At 43.9% G+C, this 17,211-nt stretch overlaps 1 long non-coding RNA gene across 5 annotated transcripts in view; it reads right to left on the reverse strand.

Annotated features, from left to right (window-relative positions):
* LOC109250932 (uncharacterized) overlaps positions 1–17,211 on the reverse strand; it is a 176,785-nt gene that overhangs the window by 100,847 nt on the left and 58,727 nt on the right. For 4 of the 5 annotated variants that reach the window (XR_008423908.1, XR_002073259.2, XR_008423906.1 and 1 more), the window contains exon 3: positions 16,979–17,125. The exons of the other annotated variant lie outside the window; for it this stretch is intronic. This is a non-coding gene — a long non-coding RNA (uncharacterized LOC109250932). The remainder of the gene's footprint in view (positions 1–16,978; positions 17,126–17,211) is intronic. 5 annotated transcript variants of the gene reach the window in all.

A 17,211-nucleotide genomic window follows, 5' to 3' on the forward strand; every position in this document is an offset into this window, starting at 1 on the left:
AAATGGTGAACATGGAACTTAACAGAAGACCATGGGGGAGGGGAAGGAAAAAAAATGGTTAGACAGGGAGGGAGCCAAAACATAAGAGACTCCTAAAAACTGAGAACAAACTGAGGGTTGATGGGGGGTGGGAGGGAGGGGAGGGTGGGTGATGGGAACTGAGGAGGGCACCTGTTGGGATGAGCACTGGGTGTTGTACGGAAACCAATTTGACAATAAATTTCATAATAAAAAAAAAAGATACAAAACTTAAAAACTTTAAAAAAAATGGTGAACATGGTAAATCTGGCATGTCTATTTTGCCATGATTTAAAAATACAATAAAAAATTATACAAATGATTGCGGGGGCACCTAGGTGGGTCAGTGAGTTAAGCAACCGACTTTGGCTCTGGTCAGGATCTCAAGCCCCACGTTGGGCTCGCTGCTGTCAGCGTGGAGCCTGCTTCGGATCTTCTGCCCTCCTCTCCCCCTAGCCCTCTCCCCCTCCCCCACCTCTAAAAAGTAAATAAAGCATTAAAAAATTTTTTTAAGTATAAAAATGATTGAAAGAATCATCTGGAGTAGCTTCCGGCTCTATACATTTCACACATGGTTCTGCTCTGCTGTTCAAACACTTCTAGTACTGAAAGCTGCAAGACACATTGATATCACTCTGTGTCACCTCTGGCTCCACACCTTCAGCTCATGATGCCACTACGGTGGACAGAAGGAGTATTCCTGAAAGCCATTCCCATGCCAGATGCCTAGGAATCACGTAACTACGCAGGGAAGTGCTTGTGGTCCCCATAACTGTGTCCCACTAAATGCAAACTAAAGGTACCCTTGGCTCAATTTCCTCTTACTTGGATCCCCGAAATGCCCCACCTGTTCTACCACCATCCAACAAAAGGGGAAGCATGACACAGGGAAAGTCAAACGGGAAAGAAACAGTGATCTGAACTGATTGCAATTAAAATGAATTGCTTTTGCACATGTTAGAAACACAGACGAATATGGGGACATGCGTCTAGCCCATCTCCTAAGACGTTAGAAGGAGCCCATGTCGATGAGGGCCTTGAAGGGTAAGTGTCCCTGGCTTCTCAGTGAATTCACCTCTGAACTCCCATTTCACTAAAAATCCTGTCTAAATCAATATCTTTGCCACTGGTTTTGCTCTCACATGATATGTGAACTGCCAGGTCAAAATTCTTTGCACAATGATCCTCTCGGGTAGATATTCTATATCACTTTTTATATTCTTTCCAAATATGTCTAGTCTTTTTAACTTGACTTTGCAGCTATTGTTTTTCAAATATTTTATAATGCTTGCATCTGTGTGATCTATCACAGATTGCAAACGACTTGAAAACAAGGAGATTCAGTGGCATACAACAGACAATCACAGGTCTGATAAATGTACTTGGACAAGGTAATACGTGTATGTGTGTGCAGGGGTCTTCTCTGAAAGCTTACCAAGTGTCCATATCCATCTTTGGGTGTGGAATCCAGATATGGACACGGAACTCTGCCCAGTGTTTTAAAATTTTATTTTAGTGTGTGTGTGTGTGTGTGTGTGTGTGTGTGTGTGTGTGTGTGTGTTTACTACAAAATGTATCTACATCTGCATCAGTTAGGAATTGAGTTCAACCGTGAGTAGGCAGAGACCTGAAAAAAGGATGGTTTTAGATTTATTTCTTTCTTGTGTAATAAGAAATCCAAAGGTGAGCCGCGCAAGGCTGCTGTGAGAAGTCCCTGTTGTTAGGGGAAACCGAGGTCACTTTCAGTGCTTTTCTGAGAGTGCTCATTCTTATCCTTATGCTTTTAAGGTGGCTGCTTAGAGCACCAGCCTTTTGTGGGCCCTCGTATCTTCATTCGGAGCAGAAAGAAGGATAAATGAGGAAGGAAGGCAAAAAAAATGCTTCTTCGAGGTCTGTCCCTTTTTCAAGGAGTGTTCTTGAGAGTTACAAGTAACTTGTGCCTGTGTCTGATTGGCAACCCTCGGTGGAAGGAGTGAGATGGGGGAAATTTAGAAATGTGGTCTCAGGCAGGACATAGGTTTACCCACAGTGAAAACTGGGGCTCTTGGGCCACAGAGAAGGATGGGTACAGGGTAAAATACCACCACTTCTGCCCTGGTCCCAGGCAAACTGGGAAATTGAATCTCTGGCGGCCCCTTGCCTTGACTCTCCCCCACTCCCACTCCTACTTAGGAAGCCACATCGTACTTCAGAGAAAAAACCAGAAACTCATTCACACTTAGGGATAATGATAAAAAATTTTAAATGCTACTTTTCCCAAGAATGTGTGTTTTAACCAGGAACAAAGGCTTGAATTCAATATTCATGTACCAACAGGTAAGATACAGATAAATCGGTTTGGGAAAGAACGATTGGATTTGGATTCCCTTGTCTCTAAAAATCAGACCACACAAAACAATGCTCCTATTTGGGTTTTTTCCCTTAAGTAATCTCTGTACCCAACATGGGGCTTGAACTCCCAACCCGGAGATCAAAAGTAACATGCTCTATCAACTGAGCCAGCCATGCGCCCCTGCATTTTTTTTTTAATATTCCTGTTTTAACTTCAGTCCATTTCTTTTTTTTTTAATTTCTTTTTTTTAACTTCAGTCCATTTCTTTTTTTTTTTTTAATTTCTTTTTTTTTTAAACTTCAGTCCATTTCTTTTTTTTTAATTTTTTTTTTTTAACGTTTATTTATTTTTGAGACAGAGAGAGACAGAGCATGAACGGGGGAGGGGCAGAGAGAGAGGGAGACACAGAATCGGAAGCAGGCTCCAGGCTCTGAGCCATCAGCCCAGAGCCCGACACGGGGCTTGAACTCACGGACCGTGAGATCGTGACCTGAGCCGAAGTCGGCCGCTTAACCGACTGAGCCACCCAGGCGCCCCTAACTTCAGTCCATCTCTGAGCACTAATGGTAAATGTGTTACCCACCGTGAATCCTGTTTTTGTTTTTGTTTTTGTTTGTTATTTGCCCATATCGCTCATCATTCCGCTGATTATAACTCAGCAGTACATATATTTTTCCCCTGAAATGGATGAAAGTCTTTTCCACACTAATACTAATTGGGCTTTAGCGCTGTGATGTTTACTGGCTCTTTATTATTCACACAGCCATCGAGGAGGCACGGTGGAGAAGCACTCTTCATTTCATGTTGTGGTTCCTCGATAACGGACCTGCCTCAACACATACTTGGGCAGTACACGAGAGACAGTCAGAGACTTCTTATTGCCCCAAGTCTGTCAAGTGGGCATTAGGCAGAAAACGAAGTTTAGTTTCCTACGCCACAGTAAAACACATGCTTTAAAAAGAAATACAACTGCCTCTGAGTTACTGTGGGGTCTTTGGGCAAATATTTCTGCAGCCAGCTTTCAGAACGGAAGGTAATAACTGACATTTGTAGAGCATGTTCTGGTTTATAAAGCATTTTCACGTTTATCGTCCATGACAACTTTTCTCTGCTCTCGGCTGCTAGCAAATGGGGATCTCAGTGCCACAGCTCTGAGATGGCTTCTGGGACAGAGCTTTTGAGTTCCTCAGCCTCTAGAATGGGTACCGGCACTTTCAATAGCGGCCTCAGTCATAGGTTTCCAGAAGTAAGAGCAGACTGACCACTTCCTGAACTTTTTCCACCCCAAAATAAGGCTATTCCCATTGACGCCAACAGTTCCCTGCCAGCCAAGTCCATGAGGAAGCAAGGATTACAGAAAGAGAGGGATGTCGGAGGCTAACAATGTTATTCTTCCTCTGTTCTCATTCTGTGCTGACTCAGGACACCCACAGGCCAGCAAACACTCTTATGTTTCTTTGGGCCTTCAATAAATCAATCACTGAAACTCTGAGTTGACAGAAAACGGAAAAGATCTGAAGACCAACCAGACAGACCTATATTCTCCAAATGGGAAAGGGACAAATTTCATCTTCTGGAAGGAGAAACAGGATCCAGAGCTGGGAGTTCCCAGGGAAGAGGGGCAGACAGGGTCATAGATAAAAGGGCCTTGTGTCATCCCACCTTCTGAATATTTAACCTCTCTGTCTGTCTATAAACATGCTCAAGCATCCACCATCTTTAAAAAAAGAAAAATACTGAAGTATCTTCCATCTTGAAAAAGTGCCCTTGGATACCAGTCACTGGAGCCAATCACAGCCCAAAACCTCTTAAGCGTTTCTCTTCCAAAACTCTCCCTACAGTGTCCCTGGCATCACTCCTTCCGCCTCTCACTCAGTCTATGGAAATTTGGTTTATTCCCACCACGACCTCATCTGCATCTCTCATTACTTCCTGTGGACAAATCCAAGGCGAATTTTGTGATCTTTTTACTGCAAGACTAGGGCATTTAGCAGATTGATGTTGGTTACTCTTATTGCTGCTATGACACCAGACTCTCCTGTCCTCAGACATCACTGTGGTTTGTTCCAACACCTTCCCAAGTTCCCTTTCCAAGTTCCTGTGCTTCCTTATCTCCATACCCCCTGGGGTTAGTTCATTCATTCCCTTGCTCTCAATCACTACCTGTGTATGAATGCTTTCTTAACCTGCCCCTAGTGCCCACACTTCTGCCCCAGCCTCAGACGCAACATCATTTTTCTAAATGAGTTGCCCTAAAACTAAACACATTGTCTCCCTTTAAACCATTTTCTGTCTCTACCCCCGTTCTCATCTGATGATCTACCATCCGCTCACTGGCCCAGGGTAGAAAGCCTATGGTTCCTCTCTCCCCTCCATCAGTCCTACATCTAATCTCTCTCTGCTCTTTACTCCTGCTGTTATGACTTTAGTTCACAGCTCTGTCACCTCTTGTTGGAAAAATTGCCACATCCCCTAACTGATATCCACACGTGCATATTTTCTTGCCAGAGTGGTCTGTGTGAGATGAAAATCTAAGTAAAAAGAAAAGCCCAAGATCCTAACTGTGGCATTGATGCTCAGGGCTTTAGTACCAGCTTCCTTCTCCAGCCTCACAGTTTCATTCTACCCATGACATTCTTTACACTCCAGCAAAATAACACTGCTGCCAGCACCCAGGACTCACTACTGTGGTCTTCACCTATATGCTGGACCCTCTGCATGGATGTCCTGTCTGCCTCTTTCTCCTTCCCCTGCTCATCATCTAGTTAAAACGTAGTCAGCCTTTAAAAGTGATTAGAAATAGGGGCGCCTGGGTGACTCAGTCGGTTAAACGTTTGACTCTTGATTTCGGCTCAGATCATGATCTCATGGTTTCTGAGTACGAGACTCATGTCGGGCCCTGTGCTGACAATGCAGAGCCCGCTTGAGATTTTCTCTCTCTCCCTGTCTCTGTGCCCCTCCCTTGCTTGTGTGTGTGCATGCACGCGATCTCTCTCTCTCTCAAATAATAAATAAACTTAAAAAAAAAAAAAAAAAAACCTGATTAGAGATAGCCTTCCCAGGAAGCCATCCCTGACATCCAGGTATGGATGAGTTGCCCTTCCTTGGTGCCTTGCTTATTTCTACTCCAGAATTTGACCCCTTTTAAACACAAGTGAATTTACCATGTAGTTAATGAAGCTAGATTTAGGGCCTCTGCTCATATAGACCCCTTCCAAGGCCCTTTCCTAAATGAGTATTCAGAATTTTGCATTCTTTTTCTTAGTAAGGGCCCCCAAATTTGTATAAGCTTCAGGTCCCACAGAATCTAGATCTGCCCCTTTTTATCTCTGTTTATCGTCTAGTTTGTGAATTCCGTATGGGCAGAGCCTATATCTTATTTACCTTTACATCAACAACACACCTCAGGCATTTAATAGTTGGTTGCTGAATGAATGAATGAATGAATGTTCCAGAAATCTAAAGCAGGATTAAGAAGGGATGAAGAGATGGAGCGCCTGGGTGGCTCAGCCAGTTAAGCGTCCTACTCTTGATTCCAGCTCAGGTCATGATCTCACAGTTTGTGAGATTGAGCATGGAGCCTGCTTGGGATTCTCTCTCCCTTTCTCTCTTTGTTCCTCCTCTGCTCGTGCGCGTGTGTGCTCTCTCAAAATAAATAAATAAACTTTTTTTTTTAACATTTATTCATTTTTGAGAGGCAAAGAGAGACAGAGTGTGAGCTGGGGAGGGGCAGACAGAGAGGGAGACACAGAATCTGAAACAGGCTCCAGGCTCTGAGCTGTCAGCATAGAGCCTGACACGGGGCTTGAACCGTCGAACCACAAGATCATGACCCAAGCTGAAGTCGGACACTTAACCGACTGAGTCACCCAGGTAACCCAAATAAACAATTTTTTTACAAAAAAGAAGGGGGTGAAAAGACAAGCAGTGAATGCAGACTGATGCAAGGTGTGGAAGAAGTTCAAGACAAGGAGTTTCCTGGCTCCCTGAACAGCCAGGAGAGGGACATTAGCCAGGATACCAGCATTAGAACAAGGCCACGAATGAGACTCACAAAGAGAGCAACGGTCAGAAGCCGGGCAGACAAACACAGGCCTGGAGTGTGCCAAGCCCAGTGGGCAGAGCAGAGCAAAAGGTACAAGGCCAGGCCAGTGACCAGGCAACAGAGGAGCAAAACAAGCGAGCAGGAAGACAGAAACAAACTGCAAGGACAAGCAAGCACTTCCTGCTCAGCCTGCTATGGTTCTTCAGCTACAAACACTACCCCAGGGCATGGGGCAGGAAATCCAAGCACCCCGCCAAGGGATGGAACATGAAGAGGGCACAGGGGCTGATGTTCTTCTCACTCGGATTGGTGTCCAGGGTCATCTAATTCCAAACCTGGGCATCTACTGGACATGATATGATGAAATTCTGCTGAATTCACAAAGCCCTCTTAAAAAAGGGGGGAAGGGCATAAAAAATTCTGTATCTATCTCATTTTGAGGTATTCCTTTAAAGATTTCCTTTCAATGATGTGACAATGAATGGTTATGTTGTACTATGAAATCGGGACAGCAGTTATGTAAAGGAAGCAAAAATTGCTTCATTAAAATGCATGGAGGGAGAAGCGATGGATTATAGTATAGATCATGCTACAGATGAGCAGATTACTGAGCACCAGGCACACAAGGGAGACAGATTAATGAAAAATAAATAAAGGGGCTTCAGAAAAGCAGCATGAAGCTGAACACTGGTCTGCTGCTTATCACAGACTATAAGCCCAAATGTGTGTGGCAAAACATTTCTTTTCATTTGGAATGTTGATTTGAAAGTTTATGTTATTTGCTTCTTTCCCTATTCCTCCAGTTTGTTTATTTATCTTTTGGATAATTGAAGATAATTTTAAAAACTAGGAAGCATCAACACGGTAGAATATCGAAGGCAGGGTGCTTACCCTGGAAAAATGTCAAGGGTATGGCGCAGTTTTCTTAATAGTGCAGATAATCACTGAAAATTACAAATAAAATAAATGATACCTCTCCTCATGGCTTTACTGTTTTGTTTTTTTTTTTTTTGCCTGAAAACTTCCTGGATGTTGCTTTGAAGGGAAAAATCACTTAAAGCATCAGGAGAAGAATGGAATTTGGAGTCAGATGACCCAGGGTTGTAAAAGCAACTCTAACATTTATATTGTGTGGATTTGGACAAATCACCAGTCTCTTCGAACTTCAATTTTTGGCAAGAAAAAATGAAACCTGCTGTAATTAACTCAGAGTTTTCAGTGCATCTGAAATGATATATTATTTAAAAAAAAAAGCAATTTGTAAAAAGCTGTACCGACATAAATTATCAATTACATATACAAACTCCACTGAGGTTTCAGCTGGATTTGGGTTACACATCATCACTCTAAGAGATGAAGAAGAAAGCACCCAGCAATCACCTGAAAATCACACCTATCATTTATAATGTCGATACTGACAGTGAAAGACAGGTAGTGATGACTTTTAAGAATGGCATTCATTTCCAATATTTACTTAATCATTTTGAAATTAGGCTAATGATTGCTACAATGTGTGAGGTTAAACAAATCACCTCTTTTGAATTTAATAAGCTATGTTAAGTATTTACGATAATTATACATACTTCTGAGCATAGATATGCTCAATTAGAAGCTTAAAAGTTTTCAGGCAAGGAAAAATAGTTGAACTCTGTGTAAGAACTCGGAGGAAATGGTGACATATCTATTAAAGATCCAAGTGGAGATGTGGGGCAGTCAGCTGCTTACACAAGGCAGAAGTTGAGGAAGACAATGGGATTGGAGACATACATTTTGGAGTCATCAGTCAGTAGATGGTTTCTGAGTCATGAAAGTGAGAGTAAGTATAGCTAGAGAAGGGGTCTAAGGCCTGAGCTGCGGGACTCACTGATGTTTCAGGGCTACAGAGAAGATGATGATCCAGCAACAGAGACTGAGGAAATCAGCCAGTGAGGTAGGAGGAGACAAGCGTTCTGAAAGCCAAATGGGAGAAATAGTTCAAGGAGGAGGTAATGTCAATTGTGCCAAATATTGCTGACCAGTCAGAGAAGATACAGAGTAAAAGGCGGCCAATGGATCCAGCCACTTGGAGGTGGTGGTGACCTTGACAAGGGCACCTTCAGGAGACTGGGGAGCAAATGAAAGTGGGAATAGGGACATGTTGACCTTTATGTGATCTTCCTCTTGACACTCTGATTTCCTTGTTAACCTGAGCCCTTGCGTTTTAGTAAGTGGGGAGGACACAAGAGAGGTGGGGAGAGCCTGAAATTAGTTTTAGCCCTAGTATGGCCAACAAACCCAATCTCAGTTTACAAAGTATCTGTAAGATACTATTAAGATTTTATTAAATCAGTTATAACTGAACCAATTCCCCCAACAGAAGGGACCTCGATAGACCCCCCCCCCCGACAATTACAATCTCCACATTTTCTGCACCAAATGTCCAACAGAGCTTTTCTCTGAGTTCTGAACTTTGTCACAAAACTTTGGTCTTACATTTAAACATGTATTGAAAATAGCAAAATTACTTAAAACCATAGATGTTCCAGGGGTGCCTGGGTGGCTCAGTCAGTTGATCATCCAACTCTTAGCTCAGCTCAGTTTTGATCTAAAGGTTCAAGCCTTGAGTTCAAGCCCCACCATGGGCTCCACGCTGGGAGTGGGACCTACTTAAAAAAAAAAAAAAAAATAGATGTTCTGGAAAATCTGAAGCATATAATGACTGTACATAGAGCTCATTCTCTTGCCTCTAGGCAGATATACATCTGAACCTTTGTGAATATTTAATAGTTAATACTGGTTTTTAACCCAACAGCATTTAACCTAACAGCTACTGTGTGTAAAGTAGTATGTTAAGCAAAGACCCTTATCAGGACCACCTTCAGTCACCGTCACCAATCCCATTGTACCATCAGAAAGCTCCAACTCAGATTCCCTGGAGAGATCTCAGTGTGGAACATTTTAATGAGTTGGGGCTTTTTGTTGAGCCTAAGAATAAACCATTAAATGTTCACTTTATTTTATTCCCACAAAATGTGTCCCAATGAAATCCTGCCTCCATCCTCAAATCTCACCCCATCCTTCACACTATCCTTTGCATTAAAATGACTGCTTGGGTTTGCCCATATTCTCTTTCACTGTGTTCCCCAACGTAATGGGTGATGTGGGAACATAAGGCAAGCTGACAGGCTGCAAACACCTCCCCCCCACCCCCACCAGGTGGGATATGTGTGATATTCCTCAGGCACTCTGGCTGCCCAAGAACAAAGGAAAGGGGGGAAAAACAAATGGTTAACTGATAGGGCTCATAGTCCTGCAGGACCTAAGTCTCCATCACCCCTCCATAGTGATGTAGGAAACAAAGGCAGAAGGAAATGCCATATAGAACCGAATTTCCTTATAACCAGCAGCCCATTGATGAATACCTGAGGCTGGCAGAGTAATAAAAGGCTTCTCCAGGAACTCCCTACAGTCTTAATGCTAATGCTTTGCTAGAGGGAAAACAACCTGGCTAGACAATAGCTAGGCCTCCACTATCCTGTAAGTCTTCTTCAGCATATGAAAATCTCACCGGAAACTTCCCCGGGACTTTACCTGCCCCAACCCCATAGTATATAACCAGTCTCCCCTCATGGTCCTGGGGCAGCTCTTCCTGCCCACTGGCCCTGTCCCTGTACTTTGGTAAAATCACCTTTTTGCACCAAAGACGTCTTCAAGAATTCTTTCTTGGCCGTTGGCTCTGGACCCCACTATCACCCCAAAAAAACCCTCATCAATGGGGAGTGACAAAAGCAGTTCGCCATCTATATGACACGATGGTCTTTTAAACACTTTCCATCTATCCTTGGGGTGAAACTGATGAGGGATCATAAGGCAAGCTGAGGGCCAAGCACAAGCTAGCACACCCACCCCCACAGGGGGGATATGTGTGATATTCCTCAGGGACTCCTGGCTGCCCAAGAGCAAAGGAAAGAAAAGAAAACGAATGGTTAACTGATAGAGATCACAGTCATGTAGGACCTGAGTCTCCATCTGTTTACAAATGTCTTAGTAAATTACAAGAAATAGCAATCTTCTCAGTAGTCTAATCTCCAGAAACCTATAGACTCAGTTTCCTGGAGCCCTAATCTCACCCTCCCCTCCATAGTGATGTGGGAACGAAGGCAAGAAGGAAATGGCAGGTAAAATAAAATTTCCTTATAACCTGCAGCCCATTGACAAATACTTGTGGCAAATACAGACTACTTCCCCAGGAACCCCCTACTGGCCTAAAGTTAATACCTTACTAGAGGAAAAACAACTTAAGCTTGACAATAGCAAGGCCTCTGGGATCTTATTAGTCTTCTTTAGCATATGAAAGTCCTTCTGGAGGCCTCCCTTTTGACTTTACCTCCAACTCCCAGGTATATAATCAGTCAGTCTTCATAATCCCAGTGCCACTCTTTCTGCCCATGGGTCTTGTCCCCGTGCATTAATAAAATCACCTTTTTTGCACCAAAGAATTCTTTCTTGGCCATCAGCTCAGAACCCTCATCACTCCAAACTTCCGTTAAAATGATTACCATTCCTGTAATTTGTCTCCATTAGTCTTTTTCTCAAGCCCAACAGCCATTTTTCCCTCTCCTGTCAAATCCGGTGGCTACCGAATTCTAGGCAAAGTCCAGCCCAATTTCTCAATGATTTGATTATTCTACAGTTCTTACAAATTCAGTTTCTCCTAAAAAAAATACTAAGATGTTACTTTTTTAAGTTATTATTATTTTTCTTAAAATAGAAAATGTTGCCTTTCAAGATGTCCTTCTCAGCAAACATATTATTTATTCCACTTACAGTAAGAATTTTTATGCTCATTTTCCTCTTCAGTGAACTAGTTTCTAGAATTTCCTTTCCTCTTCCCTATAATTAGTGCCACATACCACTGATAAAGGACCCACATCATCAGAAAGAAGACAGCCATAGGAACATATTGAGCATTCCCAGAAAAAAATATTCCAAACACATGAGTTTCCAATATTCAAATAAGTGGTTGCTTTCCACACAAGAAAGTAGAAACAAATAGACTGGAAAGCTTGCTTCCTTTATAGACATTCATCTATTCAATGGTTATTTAAGAAGCAACCATTATATGCAAAATATGGAGACCCTGTTGAATACAGAGATGACTAGTTACAAAGCCTGCCCTGGAGGAACTCACAGTCTAGAGAGGAGGAAGTAGGACAAGTCTTGTTACCATGTAGTGGAGTACAGATCAGAGACAAAAAGCCTAAAGGAGGGCAGTGAGGAAGTGGCACCTGAACGGCTCTTGAAGATTAGGTAGCCCTTAGAGTGGTGTTTAGGGAGCTGAATGAGGGGAGCAAGCTTCCAGAAAAAAACTTGTGTGAGACAGCAGAGTAGCTAGGAGGGCATGAGTCAGGGCAGGGAACTAGGGATCCATTGCTCAGAAGTGTGCATGAAGGTGAGTAAGACAAGATAAAGTTGGAAAGACAGGTTGGAGCCAGGCCTTGCCATGCTTAGGACGCCAGTTGGAAGAATACGGGCTCCATCCTACAGGCAATGAGAATCCCCCAGGGATTTTTGGAGCAGAAGAAAAGGAAGATGAGAGCATTAATGTATAGGATGGATTGGAACGAGGAAAAGGAAGGCCAATTACAGGGTTTGTCACCATAGGTGGGGCCTTGATGAAGTCGTAGGATAGCAGGGCTGTAGAATTACAGAGGAGGGGGAAGATTTGAAGATACTTCATAGAACTGATAGAATCTGGCACTAATAGAATGTGGAAGGTGTGGGGTAGGGAGACGTCAGAGTTCACTTTGACCATGGTGGGAACTGATGAAATGAAATAGAAGAAGGGCAGATTTATGAGGGAAAATGTGTGTGTAGAAGATGCCTGATGGCTGTGCTGGAAAAATAAAAGTCTTTTAAGAAAGAATTCAGAGATGGAGGTAGGAACAAATGTGGAAATCATCTGCACAGATGTGACAACCAAAGTCACGACTTTGGATGAGATTTTTAATTGGGAAACAGTCACAATTACTGTCTATACATCACAAAGTCAAATGGTGTTTTGCTAATTACCCACTTAGGTTGATGAATGTAGACAGCCAATATCAGATCATTACAGCCCAGCTATTCTGCAGACCGAATGGCCCACTTCTGCGATCCACATCAATCAAATTAAACAAATCATTGTCAAATCTGCCCTTGGCTTTCTGCTGTGTCAATACAGCCAGTGGGCACATGTTCAAATTGAAATTGAAAACCTGATTCAAGACCCTGAAGTCCCAGTGCCAGATCTCCAGATCTCCATCACGTCAACTGTCACTCGACCATAATGCCTTACGGCAAGGCCCCCCTGTGCAGGGTGCGGGGAACTTCATGAACAGTGAACCCTTTACATGAGACTTCGGCATGACAGATAGGTTTGCCTCCATTTCAGAGAGGCAGAAATGGGATGCTCAGAGAGGTTGTAAACAACCTAGGGTCATGTGGCTAATGACAAGGGGAGGTAAAACTAAACAAGGCCTCAGACTCCAAGCAGATGGCAGGGAGGATTTTGTCGGGTGTTTGTTTTACTAAACTGTCTGCCTGACCTTTTTAAGAAAATTAGTATTATGTTCTAATTTGCACAGCTGAATGGAGCAGGAGTTTATCTGTGCCCATTGTCCACTTTTCTCCCTCGTAGCTGCTTCTTCTGCCTTCTCTGCATTACCTCACTGAAACTGATTGGGCGAGTAAACGCTACATACACACACACGTACACACACCACCTTCCTCATTAATCTCCACCTAGTAGGCCAATTTAGGAGAGCTACATCTCAGGGGACACTTATGGTCCAAAGCATAGGCTCTATTTCTGAGTGTACTTCTCCGGGTTCTCCAGCAACCACACTGCACAAGCTAAATCTGTAATTTGATGTAACTTTTCACCGATTTCAGAACACAGCTTCTAAGCCAAGCATCACACCGAATTCCAAATTTCAAAATGAAGGCCACTACTTTGTATAAGAAAAGCCCAGGGCAAATGAAAATCAAGGTGTATTTTCCAAGTAGGAGGAAGAGAAGAGCAAGCGAGAAGTAAAAACCACTTTCTGCCTTGCTCTATGCTTACAAAGCTTTACAGTATTTCTCTGTACTCTGCTGGATACTAACATGGAAGGTTCATGATACCATATTTAGAAAAACATTTTAAAACCCAATCAGATACAAACATCCTAATGTACCTTAACTTCAGTATGTGCTGCCCTTCTACTAAGAGTCAAAAAGGAGAACCATTAGCCATTTCTTTTAGTTTGTTTGGTTTTGGTTTTGGTTTGTTTTTTATTTTATATTTGAGAGAGAGACAGACAGACAGACAGAGTGCGAGCAGGGGAGGGGCAGAGAGATGGAAACGAAATCCAAAGCAGGATCCTGGCTCTGAGCTGTCAGCACAGAGCTTGATGCAAGGATTAAACTCACAAGCAGTGAGATCATGACCTAAGCAGAAGTCGGTCGCTTAACCAACTGAGCCACCAGGCGCCCCTCTTTTTTAAGTTCATTGATTTATTTTGAGAGAGAGAGAGTGCACAGGGGAGGGGCAGAGAGAGAATCCCAAGGAGGCTCCACACTGTCAGCATGAAGTCAGATGTAGGCTCAAACTCATGAACCATGAGATCATGACCTGATTCGAAATCAAGAGTTGGACACTTAACTGACAGAGCCACCCAGGCTCCCCAGCCATTTCTTAATTGTAAGAAGGAGGCTTAGTGAGACAGGTACTTGGCCACAAATGCTTCTGGGAAATGGACTGAGGAAAAAGCCTTCCTCCCTTTAACCATCTGTATCCCCTTATTGTCACTGGGATTGAAGAATCTCCCGAGGGAAAAAGACAAAACTTGAACCATCATACTATTGGAATCCAGATATAAACCACCATGTCTGATGGCCCAACTGAACGTCCAATTACAAAGAGAAGCCAAGGTGCATCAGAGGGAACCTATCAGCTACAGCACACAGTCGACATGCTACAACCCAAATTGTTTTCTATTTCCATGCAGAAACTTCAGAGTTGGTGACAAGATTGGGTGAGACATCTCTTAGACTCTTCATTTATATAAAGGGCATAAAAACAGCTGGGCTCAGCAGACTTGGGGAAAGAGGTTTCCTTTGAAGAGCACAGGGTGATGCAGCCTTTGTGTTCTGCCATTTTAGAAGGGTGGGGAATATGTGTTGCTCACCTGCAGCCTGCTGACAGGATTTTAACAGGACTACAATTGGAGAACACATGAGTGGCTATCTGTCTTTCACTTCAAACGTAAAACAAGCTGACAAAGAAGTCAAAAAATAAGTGGATGCACGAGGCAGCCTATACTCTCAGAGTTTGCCAAGGGGAAAAGGGGCAAACGTTTCCCACGGGCAGAAGTGGGTTGTATCAAGAGTGAATTTGACAGGACAGCTTTGGTCCTGTCCCAAAAGAGTTCCCAAAGGGGGACACAGGCCCTAGTGGAGAGAAGCTAAAGATATTGCCGGATATCTGGAGGATACAGAAGGAGTGAGCAATTGGCCATAATGGAAATGCCTTCACTTGGGTCAATGGAGCTTCAGATGAAAGGCCTCCAGAGACGGGACTCTCCAAAGAATCAAAGCTGTCAGGCCCACAGACCACAAACCCATGAGAGAGTTTGAGTCATGTGAGACCTTTTCTGCTCCCCACCTCTCCTTCACCTCTCCTTCTTCTGTTACTATATTCTGGCCCTAGGAGGGCAGAAACACATTCTAGCTCCTGTTCTCCACCTCTGCCCAGTCTCTGCTCCCCTCCTCCCCACCAACCAGTAGTGTGACTGGGGGAGGGAGAAGATTGGACCTCAAGTCAAGGTTGGAGTGTTGATATTTTATAGGCTGGACTTTCTGAATATAGATTATGTTTGACAACCTAAAAATTTTATGCACTGTTTAGGGGGTAGGGGGGGAATAAATTGGCTCTATGATTACCCCCCCACGAGTTTTGCTTGTTCACCATATCAATTACACACATTTTCCTCCCACTTAGCCATTTGTATCCAGTGACTTATTCGGGATCTGCGGGGCTTCTGGAGAGGGCTAAAACCTAGAAACCAGTGGGATTCAGACACACACAGCCAAGTTGGATGGGCTGAGGTGGATAAAAGATGGCAAGAGGGGGTACTTAGGTTGCTATCCAGATATCACTTGAGGTCACCTTGTTCCTGGGAATTACATAAAATTGGCGGACACTCTCCCCATCTCATGGTTAATGGAAACCCAGTCTCTTCCGAAATATCTCCGTGAGTCTCCAAAGGCTCCCCTTCTGATTTCTCCCTTCCCCAGTGAAGCTCTCAGTCTCTCCAGGCTGCTCTATTCGCTCTGCATTCTAGTTCTCCGATCTGGAGCAAACTCTTTCTCTTGATTTCCCAGAAACAGCACAGGACACAGGCTTTACCTCAGGCCATTACCTAGCTGCACCGAGCAAGCAGTAAAACAAAACACAAACACAGAACAACCTTAATCTTGTCTTTGAAAATCATCTGGCCCCTGGTGATGGTCTAACAAGTTGTGGTCGCGCAGTCGGACGCACTGCACTCTGGGTGAATGCCTGACTCCTCCTGGTTCCTTCTTCTCCTTTCTCAGCTCTTCCACCCCCTCCCCCCACAAAACCCGTATTTATTTTTTATGCTGATTGGCTTAGCTATCTCTTTGTTTCAATGCCTCCTCCCAAATCATGCCCTGGGGGCCTCATCTTTGCTAAATAAAAGGCTATTTACTCCAGAGAGAAATGATGCTACTTCCTTACAGGCTGAAGCTGCCACAGTCACTTGTGGTTTTATACAGTAATTGCTTTATCTGTGCTGTAAGACCCAGCAACAGGGCTGGAATTTGGAGGGGTGAAGTGATTATGGTTATACATGATGGCAGATTCCAGAACTTATTGCCACCTGAGATTTGTCCCGAGGAGAAAAGCGTTCTGGGTGTTAATTGAAAATATATTAAGGGGCGCTTGGGTGACTCAGTCGGTTAAGCATCTGACTTTGCTTAGGTCGTGATCTCATGATTCATTAGTTCAAGCCCCACCCCCCCACACCCCGCCCCGACGGGCTCTGTGCTGACAGCCCAGAGCCTGGAGCCTGCTTAGGATTTTGTGTCTCCGTCTCTCTCTGTCCCTGCCCCGCTCACACTGTCTCTCTCAAAAATAAACATTTAAAAAAATAATTTTTAAGAAAATATATTAAAATGCTGGTGAAATCACTATAGATCCTTTGTCACTTTTTCTTGTTCCCCACCCATGCATCTCACTCCACCTCCTCCGCCCTCTATACACACACACACACACACACACAGGAAAGAGTTCTCTTCTTTTGGTGCCCATCAGCTGTGGCAGCCATCAGGTTCCCTGACCTTGAGGCGCAGTCAGTAACGATACTCGTGATTTATCCAACTCAGGGCAGTGGGTTTCAGCTTTACCAGCACCTATGCATATTATATCATTGAGCCTGGCCACTGCAGAGTCCGGGCACTGCCCTCTGCAGCTGTAAGCACTCCATCAGCAATCACGGCATCGCACGGCCAATCCCAGCAGAGCGCAAAAAAATACAAAAGAAAGGTCCTCTTGCACTCACAGAAACCACAATGAGGAGGATGTCAGGCCTTGCGGGAAGCAGTTCTGCACCGTTTTGAAAATGACATTCCTTGGGGGGGCTCTCTCCATCTTCACTAGCAGCAGCCGTGCCAACAAGAACGGAGTGGCAGGGCTGGGATCAGCAACTCTGGAAAGGATGGGACATAAAGCTCCAAGTCGAGGCTCCGCAAAAAGTGCTGAGGAAGAATTGTGGACGGACGTGATCACCCCGTG

Source organism: Panthera pardus, unplaced genomic scaffold (assembly GCF_024362965.1).
Source record: "Panthera pardus isolate Hobbes unplaced genomic scaffold, ASM2436296v1 HiC_scaffold_2, whole genome shotgun sequence".
In the NCBI taxonomy this organism is placed as follows: Eukaryota; Metazoa; Chordata; class Mammalia; order Carnivora; family Felidae; genus Panthera; species Panthera pardus.